Source organism: Myotis myotis, unplaced genomic scaffold, assembly GCF_014108235.1.
Source record: "Myotis myotis isolate mMyoMyo1 unplaced genomic scaffold, mMyoMyo1.p scaffold_m19_p_2, whole genome shotgun sequence".
Classification (NCBI taxonomy): domain Eukaryota; kingdom Metazoa; phylum Chordata; class Mammalia; order Chiroptera; family Vespertilionidae; genus Myotis; species Myotis myotis.
In genome coordinates, this window is record NW_023416324.1 from 48,919,351 (window position 1) to 48,937,819 (window position 18,469).

Genomic DNA, 18,469 nt, shown 5'->3' on the forward strand with positions numbered 1-18,469 from the left:
GACTATTGCACAGTTGGCAGAAATAATCACTTTCTCACAGGATGACAGGTTAACTTGGTATCCTCAATTAAAAAACATTGTGCATAATCTTTATTTTTATTTTTCTTAACCTCTATTTTTAATGTAAAATTGTAACTCAAAAGCTTTCACTTTGGTGACCATGTAGTCTAGACACAAGTTTTCCAATAAGCATAGCATTTTTAAGGGGAATGGTTGCTCTAATTTCATGTGGATGTGTTGGCATCAAAGACATGTGGGAAGAAAAATTGAATAGATGTTGCCATAGAAGAGAACTCCTGATATCATTTCAAAGGACTGGGAGTTAAATTTTTAGTAGAAAAATTAAATAGATCAAACATAAAATTGGATGGAGGCTTTTTACTCTGTCCTATTCAGCAGCTGGTAGGATATGAGTGAGGTTCATGACTCAATTATTCATTACTAGAGGCCCAGTGCATGAATTCGTACATGGGTGGGGTCCCTCGGCCTAGCCTGTGATCAGGGCTGATTGTGGGGGGCGGGGGGTTGCTGGCCAGCCATGGGGAGGGCCCAAGCAGCAACTAACCAACGGCCGATTCTGAGAGGAATCGGGCTCCCTCCTTCCTCCTATCTGGGTCCAGGGTGAACCAGATTCGAGGTTGTCAGGGCCCCAGCAGCAAGCTAACCAATGGCCAATTCCACGAGGAATCAGGTTCCCTCCTCCCTACTGTCTCGGTCTGGGGTGCAGGTGAACCAGAATCAGGGCTGTCAGGGCCCCAGCAGCAAGGTCTGGGTCAGTGTGCGTCATAGCTATTGGCCAGTCATTCCAGTTGTTCCAGTTTTTTGGGTGTAACGGTCACTTAGGCTTTTATATATATATAGATAATCTATGATTCAGGTACTCTTAGTCTCATTGTAAGAAGGGGAAACTGAGGATTAAAGAGGTTACTTAATGCACTAAAATTATAAAGCTAGTATTATGCAGCAGGATTAGAACACAGGTCTATTTGTTCCTATAGGTCATGCTTATTTCCAAAGAGGAAAAGAAGTATAAAGTGTTTGGATTGGATATATTTTAGAGATTAAAGTAAAAATCCAACAGAAAGGTTCTCAAAAGCTTATGCATTATCCTGTCTAGTTCACCTGGTATGGATGAATTTTAATAGAAACAGAGTATACAACATTTTAATAAAGTTTCCTCTGACAACCCTGCCCAGTGTGGCTCAGTTGGTTGGAGTGTCATCCCATGCACCAAAAGGTGGCCGGTTCAATTCCAGATCAGGGCATATACCTAGATTGTGGGTTTGATCCCCAGTTGGGGCACATGTGGAGGCAACCAATCAATGTTTCTTGCCTCGATGTTCCTCCCTTATACCCCTCTCCCTTTCTCTCTCTAAAAAAAAAATCAATATTTTTTTTAAGTTTTCTTTGTCCTTGACCTTGAAAGAATAAGCATGAAGGTAGTGAAAAGCTGTTCAGCTATTTGGAGTAGAACCTAATACTACTAATAGCCTGGAGTAGAGCCTAATGTGATTGGGATTGGGTAAAATTCTAGCCAGAAGCTCTAAGTAGAAAAAATCCCAATGACACTGATCACCCTGTAGCAGATGGCCCATGCAGGGCGCTCCTGCTTCAGTCTCAGCTTGATCCTGTGGGCTTTCCTTGGTCATCAAATGTACTCTGACAATGAGGAGGTTTCAGCAGGGTGAGTTGGTTTGAGGCTGTTGAGTTTAAAATATAAACAATGTCTCTGAGGTCTCCCTGCAGTACTATCTGCTAATGGAGTCATGTACACACTACCTAGCAATAGCACATTTAATTCCCATAAAAGAACAGTTGTCCTTCTCTTTCACTTTTTTTTCTTTATATATATACTAGAGGCCCAGTGCATGAAATTCGTTCAGGGTAGTGGTCCCCTCAGCCCAGCCTGCACCTTCTTCAATCCTGGACCCCTCAGGGAATCCGGGACCCCTGCCAGCAATCGGACATCCCTCTCACAATCCAGGACTGCTGGCTCCTAACTGCTCACCTGCCTGCCTGCCTGATCACCCCTAACTGCCCCCCCCGCCAACCTGATCACCCCTAACTGCCCCCATTGCTGGCCTGGTCACCCCTTACTGCCCCCCATGCCGGCCTGGTAGCCCCCAACTGCCCTCCCATGCCAGCCTGATCATCCCTAACTACCTCTGCCTGCCAACCTGATTGCCCCTAACTTCCCCCACCCTGCCAGCCTGATCACCATCAACTGCCCCCCCTGCTAGCCTGGTCACCCCTAACTGGCCCCCCTGCTGGCCTGGTTGTGCCCAACTGCCCCCATGCCAGCCTGGTTGCCCCCAACTGCCCCCCATGCCAGCCTGGTTGTCCCCACTGCCCCCCCTGTTGGCCTGGTCACCCCACACAGCCTGCTGGTCATTACTGTTTCTGTGATGGCATCCCAGACAATTTGCATACTCCTTTATTATTAGTAATATATATATATATATATATATATATATATATATATATATATATATATATATATATTACTTAGCTCTTAACACAATTTGTAGCACATAGAACCATGCCTGTAGTTTTAAATAATTTCGCTGAGTTTCATTTTTAATCCTGAGTTGCAATTTAACTACTTGTGTGGTTGTAAAAGCAGACTGGATTAAGAAAATCATATAAAACTATAAGCCAACCAGAGATCTATCCAGAGAAGGTACAGATCTGGCAAAAGCTTAGATTTCTCATACTCAGAAGCCATCTCATATTCAATGCAGGGCTTCTGAGATCACTTGGATTTTTTCAAGAGTCATCTTCACAGCCTCAGAGTTAAGACAGACATTAATATAGCCTCTGATCAAATTCAGAAATATTTTGCACAGTGTCTGGGAAAGTGCTCAGGTAGATCTTTAAACATGGAAAGTCTTGTTGGTTGGAGGAATAGCCAATTCCTCCAACAGCCATTTTGTTTTAAGGCTGATTTAATCACTGTGGAGTTCTTTATACTAATTCATAACATGCCCATTGTAATTTAGGATAATGGAACTGGAAAAGACTTCAAAATTCATTTGGCAGAATACCCCTTTTTATAATAAGGAGTAAATTTATTCACTCTACAATGAAATATTGTGAATCCACCATGTGCCTGATTTGTTTTAGGTACAAGGGGTATGGCAGTGAATGTCACAGACAGAAATCCCTAACTAATGAAGCACACTCTTTTTCAGTTGACTTGCTCAAAGTCAGATAGTATCAGAGAGAAATTTTATTGCTTTGTACTATACTTGTTACCCCTTTATTTACTCTCCTTTCTCATTCCCCAGTTATATCCTACTACCCATCCAAAGCTTTGTTAAGGTCACCCATATTTTCCAGGTCAGTCTCCTATATGTTCCCAGAGTCCTTTTTCCATAATCCTGTAACAGTATGTTTTATTGTTTTATGCTACCTCTATTTACATATGTATCTCTTCCAGTAAACTTTGAAGTTCTCAGTTATTACAATTTATTTGTATTGTAATCTCAACATCTTTCTGAGCACTTTAATTGAATGAATTAGTGAATTATTGGATATTATCTTTTCATTTATTCATTCATTCATTCAATAAATGTCTACAAAGTGCCTATTATTTGCCAATAACTATACTAGCCACTGGTGAGCTACAATTAAAAATATAAAAGACACAGCTTATGTTATGGTACTTAAAATGAGACAGTGAACAACAGATTAGATAAGTAAATTAAATTGTAAGTGGTAAAGTAATTCTATGTGAAAAATAGATGAGTAAAGGTTTTCAGGAATGCTGGGGTACAGTAAGCATCTTCAATTTTAATGAAGTAGCCAAGGCAGGTCTTAATGGAAAGGTGACATTTGAGGAAGGATTTGAAGGAGGTGAGGGTCTGAGCTATATAGATATTGAGTGAACTGCATTCTAGCAGAGGGAACAGCCACTGCAAAGACCCTCAGGAAGGAGTGTGCTTTGTGAGTTCCAGGAGAAGCAAGGCTCTCAGTGTGGCTGGAGTAGAGTGAGAAAAGTATAACTGATAGGAGATGAGGACAAAAAGGTGATGGGGGAGGGAGGATGGAAATTAACAAAACCTTGTGATGATTGTTAGGACTAGTTCTTACCCTAGAAAATTGGGAAACCATCAGAGCAGGGGTCCTCAAACGTTTTAAACAGGGGCCAGTTCACTGTCCCTCAGACCGTTGGAGGGCCAGACTATAGTTTAAAAAAAACTATGAACAAATTCCTATACACAGTGCACATATCTTATTTTGAAGTAAAAAAACAAAACGGAACAAATACAATATTTGTATTTGCATGTGGCCCGCGGGCCGTAGTTTGAGGACCCCTGCATCCGAGCATTGTGAGTGGAGGCATGATAGGATTTGATTTACATTTTAATGGGATCTTTCTGGATATTCTATTGAAAGGAGCTGGTAGAAGGGCATGGGAGATAGCTCAATTAAAAGACTATTACAGTAATACAGCAAAGAGATGATGGTGTAAGGTAGCAGAGAAGGCCCTAAGAAATGGTTGAATTTGTGATATATTGATGCTAATGTGGGTAGAAGTAGCTATTTGAGAGAATGGCATGTGATAGAAAGGTAATAGGGATGAGTTTAAGATTTTTAGACCTAAATAATTGAAAGAATGGACTTGCTATCAACTAAGATTTAGAATGTAATCAACGAAGCAGATTGTCGGGGAGAATGAGTAAGCAGCACTTTTGGGCATGAGTTTGAGATATTTAGTATCCAATTGGTGATATCATATAAGCATTTGGATACATAGAAGGAAGCTTGAGGGAAAGAATGATAGAAGATAATCCTAGTTGTCTGTGTTTGCGTATATGTTTATGTGTGTGTGCGTGTGCATCTGTGTCATATAAACTCATAAGTCACGTTAAAAGTCATGAGACTAGATGAGATTACCAAGGGGCAAGGTGCAAACTGGAAATAGAATTAAGAAGAAAGGTTGGGCCTAGCCTGCATGGCTCAGTGGTTGAGCATCAACTTATGAACCAGGAGGTCATGGCTTGATTCCCGGTCAGGGCACATGCCCGGGTTGTGGGCTCGATCCCCAGTAGGGGGTGTGCAGGAGGCAGCCAATCAATGATTCTCATAATTGATGTTTCTCTCTCTCTCTCTCTCTCTCTCTCTCTCTCTCTCTCTCTCTCTCTCTCTCTCTCCCTCTCCCGTCCTCTCTGAAATCATTAAAAATGTATTTTTTTAAAAAAGAAAAAAGAAAAGAAGAAAGGTTGGTATTGTGGATTTAAAGAAAGAAAGGAAGGGAAGTATGAAATGGTCATTAAGTAGAATGGGGGCAGTGAGTAGAGTAAGGGAACATAGTATAATTTCCAGGCAGCATTAAAGTTATATTTGAAGTTCATGATCATACATCTAAAGTAAGATCAGTCAGCATGGTTGATGTTTCCCTCCAGCCATTTTCAGTTGCATGGCTACAGGAAAGTTGGGTTTAACATTTTATACAACAATAAGTACATCCTGCATCAAATGTAGCTGTGTGGGAAAACATGTTTAAGAAGAGAATTAAATTTTCTATATGTGAGAATGTATATTGGTTAGTGTTTTAATATAGACAGTAGAACTCAAGTGCATACACAGAGGAATAAAGTACTCTGCATAAGAAATTACCAAGATTTATCATGGAGAAAGTAGGGAATGAAGAGGGCGCTAGTGAAGGAACAGACCTGCAACATGGCGGAACTGCACGGTCTGACGAGGATCATAGGACTAGGCCGCCAAGAAGACTTTACAAACAAAAATGACTAGTGACTCTAAACATTAATAAATTCTGTCATACACACAATAACCAAAGTGAATTTGAGAGGAAAAAGGAAAATCAGAGACAAGGGCTGAGAACAGTCAAGGAAAATGAGACATGAGTCAGAGGTTAAGAGAAGCAAGAACCAGGAATGAGAACTATTGGGCAGGGGGCGGGGACATAATCCCATAGGAATGTGCAGAAATATTAGAAGGAAATTAGACATGGCATAAATTTTGTGGGCTCAGATCAATATTTTCATTAAATTTTAAATAGCAAAATATCAGCTCATATTTCAGTTAATTAACAATAATAGCTACCAATTTTTGAATGCCTAGTATGTGCCATACGTACCTACAGATGGGCCCTTCCATGAAGAAAACTTCAAGACCTTGCAAGATTAGCATTGTTAAGTCTTCATGCTATTAAAACACCTACTTATTTATACTTTTTATAATTAATGTGTGCATTACAGTTGAAGCAATCTCTTATATTTTTGAAATGTTTTATTAAATTGCTGACATGTCTCATGTTTGATATTATCTTAAACTTAAGAAAATGTGGCAATATTATCACTATATGAGTGATAAAACTAAGATTCAGGGAGGTTAATTAGCTTTTCTAATTTCTTACATATGACTGAGCCAAGTATTTAAAACCTAGGACCCCAAAATTCTATTTTCTCCTGTGAATTCTGGTTATTTCTTCCAGTATTTTAGAGTCAGCCCTGACTCAGCCAAGCAAGCCTAATTCCATTTGAATACCCAGGGATACGCGTTCATGTCATGAAAGCAAAACATTTCACACAGCAGCAGCTCATCAGACCCCAAAACCTTGGTGTCAGCAGTGACACAGAAAGTGTCTCGGTGGCAGAGACAAAAACAAGTGATGTCGCTATCTGATTTATCGGAGAAAGCAGAGGGGTCACAAAGAATAAGATACATTCTGAAAAATAAAAGAAATCTTATTTTCTTAGTGAAGCAGAGAAATTTGGGGGAAAAATCAGCCAGGAGTAACTACTAGATTTGAAACACCAAAGTAAAACAATGAGTTGACAAAAACAAACGATTCAACCAAAGTGGTTATTTCATGCAGTGGAACAAGTATTTGCAAAACCATTACTGTATTATCAATTCTCTCACCATATAACCCCACCATACCTTTTAAGAAGATGTATTTTATGGATCTAAGCTATTCCAACCAGCCTGAAATTCATATGCTTTCCCAAAATACACTACATATTTTGAGTCACAGGCTCAAGAACTGTAGGCCCACATCCAAAACTGGCAGAAGAGTTCAGGAATTGACTGAAACTGGTAACAAATAAAGTAGAAGGAATGGCCACATCACAGGAGAGGGAGAACTCTGAGCAGATATATATTATAGCTTTGCAATGAGTATGAATATATACTATAAATTATAACAGTTAGCCAGGGGACATATCATGTAATACAACCAAAGTCACTGGGGAAGAGCTATTACTGGACGTATGCCAAAGGATAAAGCAAGGTACTGAGTAGCATAAGGTCCTAGGAGGCAAATCCAAGGCAAGCGTGAACTAGAGAGTTCTGTGGTAGGACAATGAAAAAGGGTGCATAAGGTTAACTGAAATATTTTTAACCATTTATGTTCTAATTCTTTTGCTGCCTTACCTTTTCTCTATTAACGTAATCAACTTCAGGAATCTCTCTCATAACTGCCTCTCTGGCTCAAAGCCTTAGATGCTCTATCTTTCAAATTTTGATTTGTTAAATTCCTATTCGTATTTCAACAATCTTTGTCTAAAATGACAGTGCACTTAAGAAGTTCCCCTCAAGTCACCACCCAGACTCCCCACTTGAGTGCAATATCATTCTCAGTTTACACTCCCAATTTCCTGTATCCTACACAATGCTGGGTTTTAGCAGACTTTCAATTTTATACATCTGATGGGTAGGAAAATGTGAGGTTGAATATCTTGTCATATCTTTATATATTTTAGTTTTTACCTTCTGTTCATATCTTTTATCCATTTTATGGGTTGTTTATCTCTTTCTTTCTGATTTGTAGACTATCTTTATATGTACTAATCTTTTACTGTTACAAGTATAGCAAAGGTCTTCTCCCAGTGTATGGTTTGTCTTTTAACTTTGTTCATAGGACCAACTTACTGATACTTTCACTGATGGTTACTCTTTCTTTCTACATTATTTCAGAAATCCTTTCCAGTCAGGAAATAATTATAGTCTCCTACATTCTCTTTTAAAAGTTTTAGTTTTGCTTATATTTTCGTCTTTAATCAATCTGGGATTTATTTTTGTTATATGGCATGGGGTAGGATACTGATATATGTATTTTATATATAAGCTAATTATCCCAGTTTAGTTTAATTAATGTTTCACAATTCCCACTGATTTCTAATGCTACCTATGACATTTACAATGAGTCTACTGGTATTTGCCTTCTGAGTTATGATTAACATTTTCCTGACTTTAAAAGTCCTATATAACCAAATCATATAGACGTCAGGTGTGTATCCTCTAACAACAGTACTAAACCCACAGAATCAGAGAACCTTAGAGATTAAAGGTAATATATGGTTTTAAAATCTGATTATAGAATTGTATAGATAAGAACATTCATGCCCAGAAAAGTTAAATGAGTTGCCTAGGGAAACATAACCAATCATTGATAAACCCAGTTCTAGAAATATGTTTTCTCCACAGAACAAGTGCTCAGCCCATATTAGATTGAATTAGTGTTTGATTCAAATGACAGCATCAAATTAAATAGAATGGGGAAAATGTGATTTGTTGAGTGTCTATCATGTGTTGGATGCTGTGTTACTATTTCCCTAAAACCTGCAAGTGACTGGCCTTTGAATGTTGACCCATGAGTTCCAGCTTGTGTGGTCTTTATTCTGCCTCTGTACCATGACTGGTTATTCTGAGAATACTCTTAGTCTGATAAGAAGATTCTATTCAAACTTGGGTCCTGCATTGCTATAGTGCAATTTTCTCTAACATGCAGAAAATTTTTTGCCAAACCCCTGAATTATACATAGGTGTATATTATACAGGAACTGTACAAATAGAATTTCTCCTTAGAAATTCAAACAGTCACCTGCTTCCCTTGGTTCCATATACTCACTCCACAAACATATGTTAGGAATCCACAGTGACATAGATCACCCTCATGAATATCATGCCTGTCTAATAGGGTCTTACAGGCTAATTGTGTAATGAGCTCATAAAAAATTATTATTCAGTTGTAGTGTCATTAAATAGAAAAGAACAAGGAAGTTATAGAAAAGCACAAAAAGATCAGAACTGATTATTCTACATGGTAGAGTCCAGGAAATTCTCATGAGTGGGAGTACATGAACTGAACTAAAAGTACAGGCAGAAAAACAAGTATTTTGCATAGATATAGATATTGATGTGGAACATTATGAAATTTTGTGTTAGTGGGTAATGCCTCAAACTTTCCTTTCCAAGATCTCTCATTGTGATCAGTGTCAATATTTATTAAGCAGTCCGTTATTTTACAGGTACCTCAAAGTCCCAGGAAACACAGAGAAAACAATATCGATTTGATTCCTGCTTTCAAAGGTAAGGTATCTATCTAATTTATCATTCAAGACAGTATACTTTGAGATTGCAAAGAAATCTATATAATAAAAACCCAGTGGTTGTAACGCCATAATGACCAAAGACCGGTCACCAGGAGGCTGCCTGCACGGCAAGGCGCATGAGTGGGTGGGGCTGCGTATGTGGCAAGGCACCTGCGGGAGGTCGGGGATGCCTGCACAAGGAGGCACATGTGGATGGGCGGGGACTTGACTTTGGGTCCTGCAGCGGCGCCAGGACTGGGGTGTGGGGGACATCTCAGGTCTCATGCAATTTTCCTCCGAGTCGGGGTCTTGCGTGATTTCACATGCTGGGTCACTAGTATTATTAATAAGTACAGCATGGCAACAGGTGTGGATCAAGACTGAGCTAATGGAATTTTTGTCACCACATACAAAAGAAAATATCAGTTTGCAATATGACAAGTATAGCAGTGCTCATAACGCTTTCTGAGGTGTCATAGAAGCTGTGTAAGTTAAATGTCTTCATAGAATCAGGGCCGGCTCATCAGCATATAATCTGTGCAGTTTCACAGGCTCCTGAACCTAAAAAAGTTCTATAGTAGGATTCAAGCTCTGTTGTTGCTATCTTGAAATTATGTTGCTATCTTAAAAAATTGATGTTTTTTAACAAGGGGCTCCACTTCTTATTATGGCCTGGCTCTACAAGTTATATAAACAACACTACATAGAAAATATAATTTAATCTGATTTAGCAAAAAGATAATCAGAATGCCAGAGGATTCAGGAACCATATGGGTTGGAAATACTTAACTGGATAAAAAAAAAAATGCCTAAGGATAAATGAATAACGGCCTTAAGATAGTGAAGGTTCAGATGGTCCAAAGGAAAAGCAGAGCTTCCAGCGCAGTCCTAGAAGGTGGTACAAGAACATTCCTGGAAGTTATAGAAAACCTGAGAAAAGGCAGAATTTCACTACAGTGGAAGGTAAGACATCATTACATGTAAACTTCCAAGTATCAGAGGTATTAAAGCTGAGACTTGGTGACCATTCAGTTGGGATTATTGCAAACGAATTTTTGCATTCATTAAGAGGAGAAAGAATGAGATAATTACAATGGTTCCAATCAATCATAATATTTCATATTTATGAAATATATTGAAAATTCCTTGTCAAGAAGACCCATATTTAGGAGTTCCAAAAAGTGGAGCAGGAAATATGTAATCTACTTTCAAATATATATATTGAGCAGAGAAAATGAAGAGAAATTGGAGAATATGGGCAATGTGCTCACTCAAATTGTCTCAATGAATACACAGATCATGCAGACATTAGTTATGACTCTTGAGACATGAGTTTAATTGTAGCAAGTGATAATAATAACTCAATATTCAACAAGTCTAACTTAGTTGTTTAAGGGTCACAAAGAATTTGTGAGTTAAGACTTGTTATGCCATTTTATAGATTCTAAAACAGTTGATTGGTTTTTGTTTTTTTTAATCACATACCTAGCTAACAGAAGATTAGTGAATTTGGTTTATTTCTTCGCTGAAGAACTATTTATTGAGGACCTAGAATATTCAGACATTGTGCTATGTGTAAATATGAGAAAGACAGAGTGGAGTCCATACTGTAGCAGACTAGCCAGGATATAATACACTTTTTGCTGTGTTACATCCTAAAGGAAATTCTCAAGCAACTTTTCTCTGTGGCAAGCGATTGTTATTTTGGATAATTCTGATTGGCATGGACTATGTTTATTTAGCCTTTATTTCAAGCCTAGATGAGCCTTGTACTATGATAATCAGAAAATGAATAAGATATATACCCTGTTTTTCTAGAAATATGCCAGAGATAGACCTGGATAAACAACTGACTAAATTACAAAGCAGAATGAAATAAGTAGTAAAGTAAGTAGATTTAAAAATATTGGAGAGCAGAAGTGGGAGACTTGGGTTATTAGAAAGGTTTCATGGAGAAGGTAAGCTGAGAACCATGAAGTTTGGATAAAAATTGGAATTATGAGAACACAATTTAAAAGAGGACACACTATGATATATTGACTCACATATCCATAGCACTGAACACAGTAACCAGCATATGCCCACCCAGCTAACAGATAGTGTTTATTAAGTTAATGAAGACAAAATTATCATATTTATACAAATTAAAAATATTATAATGTATTAGTTTGTATTTAATGTTGGACAATGTTTTAAAGATCAAAATCACAGAGCTATGGGTATTGATGGAACATTTGGATGATGGGCAGGCTGGTGAGTATGAATGGTGAGTGGTATTACTGGGTTTTGGACAAGTGCTTATGGAAGAAAGAGAAAATGATTCTTAGAAAGACAAGTAGGAATCAATTTGTGGAAAGACTTACTTTTTAGATGAAGGTTAAAGTGAACTCAGTAGGAAATGACAAGACTCACTTTTAGCATCCAGCACCTATCAGAGTATCTCAAACAATAGTGCACAATATGTGTATGCTGAATGAATAAATTAAAATGTAAATAATAAATGATGAAAAGAGTAAGATTTCAGGAGAGAGTGGTTAATAAAGGACAATTAATGGGGGGAAGTGACATCTGTGTTAATGCATGAAAAATGAGCAGTAATTGGGAAGGAGGAAGAACAGAGGGGGAAAAGGTTTGGAAAATAAAAAAATTCAGCAAAATATATAAAGAAGGCAATAGAAAGAAAAAACAACACTAATGCTAGAGATGAAGAAAGGAAAGAGATGAAAGATAAAATTGGGAAACTCAGAAATTGAATGCCAGAATGCCAGTGGGGTGGGTATAGCAATAGTTTACAGGAAAGGTAACTATGGTGGTGGCAATGAGAATGGAAAAGGAGGATGGCTTTGTAACTTCCAAATACTCAATGTTCAATAAAGAATGCATGGCAATATGATTTTGATCACTTATATGTAGTAAAGAAGAAAGAGAAGAGAAGATGGACCCAGGTTTCTAGTTTGAGGGAGCTGAGTGATGTTGACAATATAATTTGAGATTGGGAATATGGACATTGAGCAGATTTTAAAGATTAAATTAGTAAACTTAATTTTTCACATAACTTAGTTAAGAATTCTGCCTGCCATCTCTTTGGGGTTGCCTTGCAGTGTATAACTATATCTGGAGCTCAGACATCATAGCATTAAAGGACAATCCTGGGAGAATCTTTATCATCACGTCATATAGCAGTATTTCCTTTTTAAGGAAAGCAAATGGAATTAAAAATCATGACTATTTATTATCATTCCTAAGTAAGTGATTGCCCTTTCCAAAAAGGTAGGCTGTTTCTCAGCATTAAGAGATTTCACAACATCTGCTAATCTCCTGCCATTTCACTTAGAAATCACACTTGTTTATCTTTTTTATGTTTGTGCTTAAGTAAATAACTTGTAGGAAAATATGTCCCTTTGAATATTGAATAAAGAAAAACAAATTAAGCTTGGATATTTTTAAATTCCTGCATAAGGACAATAATGAAAAGAATCAGAATAATTCCTTCTCCCCTGATATAAGAGCTGCCTGTAGACGCTTACCTTTAGACTAACAGCAAGGATCGCTCCATATGCACTTTTTTTTTTTAATAACAATGTTTTAATGTTGACTTGATTGCAGGAGTCCCCCTTCTCCCCACCCTTTTTCCAGCTCTACTATTCCTGCCTCCCCCTCCCTTGGACTTCACCAAACTATTGTCTGTGTCCATGGGGTATGCATGTATGTTCTTTAGCTAATCCCTTCACTGTCTTTATCCAGTCACCCCCATGTATCCATGCTTCTGGTTCCATTTTGTTCGTGAGTTTATTTTTTTCATTAGATTCTTCATATTATTGAGATCATATGTTGTCTTTCTTTGACTGGCTTATTTCACTTATATTAACACAATGGAATACTATGTGACTGTATATGCACTCTTTTCACTAAGCTAGCCCTGCCAAGATGTCTTAGAACACTGATAGGTCCCACCTTTGACAAAGACCTGAATGCAGTGTTTCTTGACATTTTTTTAATGGAGCATAAAGAAAAAGTAAAAACATTTCACTGGATTTGTTCTATTGATGTCATTAAATATATTTCCAATTGCAACCAGAGAAATAAAAGTATAGTTTAGCCCAAAGAGGGAAGCATCCATTATTTTGAGGACTATTAGAATATTTATAAAAAATATATATATTTTTTTTATTGATTTTTTTTAACAGAGAGGAAGGGAGAGGGATAGAGAGTTAGAAACATTGATGAGAGAGAAACATCGATCAGCTGCCTCCTGCACACCCCCTACTGGGGATGTGCCCACAACTGAGGTACATGCCCTTGACTGGAATCGAACCTGGAAACTTTCAGTCTGCAGGCCGACGCTCTATCCACTGAGCCAAACCGGTTAGGGCAGAATATTTATAAAGACAGATATAGCATTTGAGTTGAGCTTTATCTGGACAAATATAGCACTTGAGTCCATGGGAAAGAATAAAAAAAGACAGACAAAGGCGAGAGAGAGAGAGTAGGGAGAGGGGAGGACAGAATAGAGAAAGGGAAGGAAAGAAGAGAGAAAAGGCTGAAATGAAACAACCTAAACTGAATTTTCTGAAGAAACAGAATTTTAGGAGTGAAGAAGAGAAAAGTAAAACAAGTTCAATGTGAGGAGATGAGAAATGGTAAAAAGGATGAACACGGGTGAGAACACTGGATCTGACCTCAGGAGTTCTTTGGTTATCCTGAGAAAACCACTTTTACAAACATTCCAAATTGAATATGGAAAGAGAATCACTTAATTTAGAGACAATACTTATGATAGTAGTGATCTATGTGAGACAAGATACAGGGTGTATGGAGAGATGAAATATTATAGACATTGAAGAGAAAATCAGATTTTTTTCAACATCACGATATTTTGCTCTTAGCCTGATTTCTGTACTTAGCCTTAATAGCTGTGATACGGTCTGGTGGGATGACAAAATTAGCCTCTTGTGGAGAGTCTATTTCTCACAAAGTCTGTCCCTCATTATTGTGAGTAGAGAACAGAAATCAAATACATAAGTTCATTGCATTTCAGTCCTCAGGTTAGTCCTTTTAATACAGATATATTGGCCAGATAGATGACACTTATGTTCAATCATTTTTCAAGTCCAATTAGTCCTTAATCCTAATTATGCCTGACCTGATTTGAAGTGAACAGACATTCATTTTCAACCAAGTAAACAGGAACCATAGAGCTTTTGTTATTTGTTCGAACAAGCCTTGTTAAATAGCAAGCATCTGCTCTCCATTCCAATTATTATTTGTAGGTTTGGAGGGTCTAGATTAGAATTGTCAGATTTCACTTTATTGTATAATTAAGTCAGAAAAATGAATTAATAGCAACAGCTCAAATCTGTCATGTTTTGCAGTTAGCTAGTGCATCCATTAGCTTCTTTGATTCTGATAATGCTGGGAGGTAATGTCTGTCTCCTCATCTGTATGATGGGGGTAATAATAATATCCTCCTCACAAGGTTGTGGTGAGGATTAAGTGAGTTAACAGATGCAGAGAGCTTAGAATTGTACCAGGCACATAGCAAATATTCAGTAAATGTTAGCTGTTTTTGTTGATCCTGTTATTATGATTATTAAGTTCAGTGTGCTTTGTACAATCTGTACCACATTGAAAGAAGAAAGAGAGGAAGAGGTGATGAGAGGGAGGGGGGCCTGGAGATAAAAGAAAAGAGGGAGAAGAGAGTAATGCCAGACATAGAGCTGAGAGGCTCTGAACCATGCCTATCAGAAAAGGCTATTCAGGGTAGTGAAGTGTCATTAAGTAGAGTAGACAGAAGCAGATACATTAAACTGGTATTGATTAGCTTTGTAAATCCCCATTCTCTTGCAGTCAGCAATGGGAGATCGTTGAGATTAGAAGGCAGTGAGAGGAGACAGGGTGTTTCAGGGATTAAATTGAAGGACTAAGAACCACTGACCATCTTTATGACCCTGTTTGCTTGTAATTAATCTATGAGGGCCTGAGCCACTTTCTCTACAAAGGAGAATTAAATAACAGTTTCTTATATTTATCTTGCAGTGAGGCCACCGAAGTCAGAAAGGTATTCACATAAGATGAATAAGATAATGAAGAATCTCAACAAACTAAACTCTGTAGCTGTTTTATTCATTGTTTATTTTGTTTGATTTAGCCTCAGTTCACATCTTACCATGCCTCAACGCCTCATTTGGATGATTTTGTAACGCCTCACTTTCCAGTTCCTCCTCCCGTCAATCCATGTGCCATAATGCATACCAGACTCACATCTGATCAAATTAATTCCATAGCAAAATGAATAATCAAGTCAATCACTAGAGCATGAATTTCACAGTCTGAGACTAGAAACTTTATTAAAGCTTATTCACTTTGTCCTCATCTTTCTAGAGCATTATTCAATATATCCTTGTCTTTACAGGGGTCATACAGACTAATTTCCTATTGCTGTTCTACCATTATTTGTGGTGTGACTTTGGAAAAATCGCTTCACCTTTGTCAGACACATTTTCCTGGGGGTGATTATGTATCCCAGGAAACATTTGTCAATCTCTGGAGACATTTTTTATTTTTACAACTGAAGGGAGGGGTGCTATTGGCATCTAGTAGGTAGAAGCAATGGATACAGCTAAAAATCATAGAATGCCCAGGACAGCCCATCACGAAAAAGAATTATCCATTCTTAAATGTGAGGATGAGAAGCTCTGTGTTATAGAGATCATAAACCTACTGACTCATTTGGCTGTGACAGTTAAAAGTTAAGTGCCATATAGTGCCTGACATTCATAAACAGAACAAATGTTCATTTTTATCGCCTGTCCAATCTTATTTCCTTTCCTGATGTCTATTTTTTTAAAACCATCTTTAATGTTTACTATGTGCCAAGCACTTTAAAAATATTAATCCTTAAACTAACCCTGTGAGATAAGTCCATGTCCATTTCACAGATGTGGAAACTAACATTAAGGGAGGTTGGATATGTTGCCTCAAGTTACATCATCTGTGAGTTGCAGATGTGGCATTTAAACACTGGCAGTCTGACTCCAGCGTCTGTGTTCTAACAAATGTCTTGTGCTGCATTCCTATCTCTTACTGCCCTGCTTACCAGTCACTTCAGACTTCTGTTTAGTTTCATGATATTGCACACATCTCCATACCACTGAACAAGAAATGCTAAGCTTTTTAAAAACAGAAACACATTGTTCCTCTTAGAATCATCCCCTGTGACTAGCACAGTGCTTAGCATAAAGTAGATCGTATATGTGTGAATGAACCAATCCACCAGTCTATCAGTCAGCATTCCCTGGTGCAGTTTTCCTTCCAGTCACAAGTAAAGGATCAGGGAGACAGTACTTGACCCTAAAGCAGAAAAAGTCCACTGATCTTCCCAAGGGCTTTGTCTTTGTCTTTTGTTATGACTTCTTCAGCCTGGACTCCAGCCACCTAAACTAATGAAAACTGACCCTGAGTGATTTCATGGGTACTGAGCCTTCCAGGGGCTTGATGAAAATGCTTTTCAAAAACAGAGGCGCCCTAGCCAGTGGGGAGCGTGCAGGAGGCAGCCGATCAATGTCTCTCTCTCTCATCATTGATGGTTCTATCTCTCTTTCCATCTCTTCCTCTCTGAAAATCAATAAAAAATATACAAAACAAACAAACAAATAAACAAAACAACAGATGCACCCTAGTCGGTTTTGCTTAGTAGAGTGTTGGCCCACATACAGAAGGGTCCTGGATTTGATTCTGGTCAAGGGCACGTACCTGGGTTGCAGGTTCGATCCTGGCCTCCGGTCAGGGCACATGCGGGAGGCAACCAATTGATGTGTTTCTCTCACATCAATGTTTCTCTCTCTCTCTCAGTATCTCCCCCTCCCTTCCACTCTCTAAAAATCAATGGAAAAAAACTATCCTCGAAAAGGATTAACAGGAGAAAAAAAAAACACAAAAAACACAAAAACCAGACCCAATTGTATCCACAGCATCCAGGAACTGCTAAGGTTCAAACAGAGCCATATTTTGGTTCTTAGCAAGCATCAAACAAACAAGCATGCTTATTATTTTTTGAGTAACTAGGTAGGAAAATTATTAAAGCTTCCCCATCTATTTTTAGTGACAATTTCTAACACATAAAAAGAAAAAAAATAACATCCTCAACATATGGATAGTGTTCCAATGTGAATATTATTTTAAGGCCCAGTACTTGGATTCAGAAGCCTAAGGTGGTTTTTTTCTTTATTTTATTGTTTTTCACATCACCATATATCCTCCCAATACCTTCTTTCACCTCCACCCACTTGCCCTCCTCCCTATAATCACCAGGCTGAACTCATGTCCATGAGTTTTCTCTTTTTTTTCCCTTTTTTGTTCAATCCCTCCACCTCCCCCAACACCTCCCTCCCCACCAGAGTTGTCTGCCTGCTCTCTATCTATATGAGTCTGTCTTTATTTTGCTTGTTAGTTCAGTTTGTTAATTAAATTCCACATATGAGTGAAATCATATGGTATTTGTCTTTCTCTAATAGGCTTATTTCACTTCGCATAATGTTCTCCAGGTCTATCCATGATATTGAAAGGGTAAAATTTTCTTCCTTTTTATGGAGAGCACTATTCCATTGTGTAAATGTACCATAGCTGTTTTACCCATTTATCTACCTATGGACACTTGGGCAGCTTCCAAATCTTGGCTATTGAAAATAATACTGCAATGAACATAGGCATGCATATATTCTTTCGAATTAGTGTTTTAGGTTGCAATTCCACTTCTGGAAATTTATCCAAAGAAGCCTAATGTTTAAGTCCCAGCTCTGCTACTTCTATAACCTTGGCAATGCTACTTAACATCTTTGTATTTCTGTTTCTTCAATCTGAAGGAAAGAACATTAATACAAACGTAAGTGTCCACACCCACACACACCCATGCCCCCCCCACACACACATCATGCATGACTATTGCAAAGATCAAATAAGATGAAGTATTTGAAAGTACCTAGAAAAGTTTTATTTAAAAAAATGCATGAGTTTATCTAATATTAGGAAAGTAATAATCATCCTTATAATCCTTAGAAAAGGAATAGGCTAAAAGAATGATTTAAGAGTGTTCACAAAACACATCTATAGTAGCTTAAAAAATTGGC